The sequence below is a fragment of the Nanorana parkeri genome, unplaced genomic scaffold (genome assembly GCF_000935625.1).
Source record: "Nanorana parkeri isolate BGI_ZX_2015 unplaced genomic scaffold, ASM93562v1 scaffold499, whole genome shotgun sequence".
NCBI classification, from domain to species: Eukaryota; Metazoa; Chordata; class Amphibia; order Anura; family Dicroglossidae; genus Nanorana; species Nanorana parkeri.
Window position 1 is genome coordinate 875,756 of NW_017306767.1, and position 2,820 is coordinate 878,575.

General features: G+C 46.9%; 1 protein-coding gene across 1 annotated transcript in view; it reads right to left on the bottom strand.

Annotated features, from left to right (window-relative positions):
* The window catches only part of PSMC6 (proteasome 26S subunit, ATPase 6), a 15,635-nt gene that overhangs the window by 488 nt on the left and 12,327 nt on the right, over positions 1-2,820 (bottom strand). The gene's annotated exons all lie outside the window — the stretch shown is intronic.

Genomic DNA, 2,820 nt, shown 5'->3' on the forward strand with positions numbered 1-2,820 from the left:
AAACCCCACAAACACTTAGATAGCACTGTCATCAACGCCCCCTCCTACAGCTGACAAGAGTGTTCTTGTCACAATGCAGGAGTGTAAAGTGTAACTCCTCAACTTAGTTCTAGAAATAAGAAACTGGGTGAGCAATGTAAAGTGCAAGGATTTTAACAAACAGTCGCAGATTCTTTTTTCTGTTCTGAAGAAAAAGCAGTTTCACAACATCCTTTCCAAACAGATTCCTGAATGTGAGGATCTGGGATCATTATAACCACCTGGTGCACTTTTAGTGTTCTAATGAGGAGCAGCATCTGCATCCTTTTAGAAGTAGTTGACCCTTAGGCCCCGTTAACACCTGGGCGTTTTGTAGCGCGTTCCTACGCTCTGCAAAACACTCAAACACCGAAATCCCATTATTTCCTATGGGCATGGTTCACACCTGGACGTATTACAGGCCGTATGAACGCGCTACAAAAACGCACTACGCCCAAAGAAGTTCAGGAGCTTCTTTGGAGCGTATTTGCCGCGCGTCTCCATTGGGATACAGCCAGGTAGCCCTTGGAAACGTGTTTGTCGCACGCTTTTTTTTTACTGCGGTAAAAACGCACGGCACGAAATATTCGATACGCCTAGGTGTGAACCCAACCTTAAGCAGCATCTCATCAAAAATAACATTTATATTGAAGGGGACGGCTACAATTTTTACTAGACTCCTAGTGAGAACTTCTGGGGAAATCTTTTTAATAATAAAATGGGTTGAGTAGCCATTGGATATGCTTTATATTTTAACAAAGGTTTTCTTTTAAGCAGATGTAAACCCTAAGTGAATAATTTTGTTTGCTAAAGCACTGTGCATAAAAAAAACCCTTTGTTGTAAAGATATTTGTTTACACCCTTTGTCATCCTCTGTTCCATCTCAGTGCTGCTCATCTCATGCAGTCACTTCCTGTCTACATGTACCCCCAGTGATGGCTGCATGGCATTTCTCAGGGAGAGTCTCACTTCCTGTCTACATGTACCCCCCAGTGATAGCTGCATGGCATTTCTCAGGGAGAGTCTCACTTCCTGTCTACATGTACCCCCCGGTGATGGCTGCATGGCATTTCTCAGGGAGAGTCTCACTTCCTGTCTACATGTACCCCCCAGTGATGGCTGCATGGCATTTCTCAGGGAGAGTCTCACTTCCTGTCTACATGTACCCCCCGGTGATGGCTGCATGGCATTTCTCAGGGAGAGTCTCACTTCCTGTCTACATGTACCCCCCAGTGATGGCTGCATGGCATTTCTCAGGGAGAGTCTCACTTCCTGTCTACATGTACCCCCAGTGATGGCTGCATGGCATTTCTCAGGGAGAGTCTCACTTCCTGTCTACATGTACCCCCCAGTGATGGCTGCATGGCATTTCTCAGGGAGAGTCTCACTTCCTGTCTACATGTACCCCCCAGTGATGGCTGCATGGCATTTCTCAGGGAGAGTCTCACTTCCTGTCTACATGTACCCCCCAGTGATGGCTGCATGGCATTTCTCAGGGAGAGTCTCACTTCCTGTCTACATGTAACCCCCAGTGATGGCTGCATGGCATTTCTCAGGGAGAGTCTCACTTCCTGTCTACATGTACCCCCCAGTGATGGCTGCATGGCATTTCTCAGGGAGAGTCTCACTTCCTGTCTATATGTACCCCCCAGTGATAGCTGCATGGCATTTCTCAGGGAGAGTCTCACTTCCTGTCTACATGTACCCCCAGTGATGGCTGCATGGCATTTCTCAGGGAGAGTCTCACTTCCTGTCTACATGTACCCCCCAGTGATAGCTGCATGGCATTTCTCAGGGAGAGTCTCACTTCCTGTCTACATGTACCCCCCAGTGATGGCTGCATGGCATTTCTCAGGGAGAGTCTCACTTCCTGTCTACATGTACCCCCTAGTGATGGCTGCATGGCATTTCTCAGGGAGGGTTTTTCAACAGTGACAGTGGGCCATGTCTGCATTACACGCGTCAAAATGGCTGTCTGTGATCTCCTCTGGAAGCCAGGAGTGGCCTACAAGGACAGAGCATTATCACCTTATAACATTAGTGCCTCATGAAAAACCTAATGGCATGATCACCAGGTATTCATTGCCAGGCCTCATGCACATCGCAGTCCAGGTGCGTGGACTGCTAGGTTCTGAAGAAGGGGGCGTAGCCCTAGAAACATGTTAACCTAGTCTGCCATGCCAGTAGTAGGACGTTCGCTCCAGACTGCATGTTCCTGATGCGACAGTCTTCGGATACTCTCACACCACAGATGCACCTCTGTACCTACAGGCTTGCTCAATTCGGCTGTTTGCGAGTATATTCTTGCTTTTTATATTTCTACTCAAAGATTTCTACACTGGAGGGGCGCACTGTTTTTAGGTTTCCTTTGTATATAAAGTGCCTGGGAAGAAGCAACACAAAGGAAAGTAGAGGAGGAGTCGAGTGCTGGTCTGCTTTAAGCAGTATATTTAGATTCAAAAGTTTGTCAACATAAACTAGTTTTACAATGCGAATATTGCAAAGTTCAAGATCAGATCATTAAACCTTCAGTTTATTTCAGCTAATTATACTCCAGTAGCATCAAAACAAAAAAGGGGGTTAAATGTCTTATAGTTTGATTCATTTATAAAACAGCTACAGCCTGAGAAGAAAAGCCTGTCCCCCAACCAGTAGCTGCGGAGTCAGACCTATAGCCCTGGAGTCAGCATAGCTCATGCCCTCTGCTGATTGTAGAGCTCTGACTCAGCAGGGGGGGTGTTGAGTCTCTGCGAGAGACCACTGCTTCTACACAGAGCAACATGCAGGCAGGGACAGGCTATA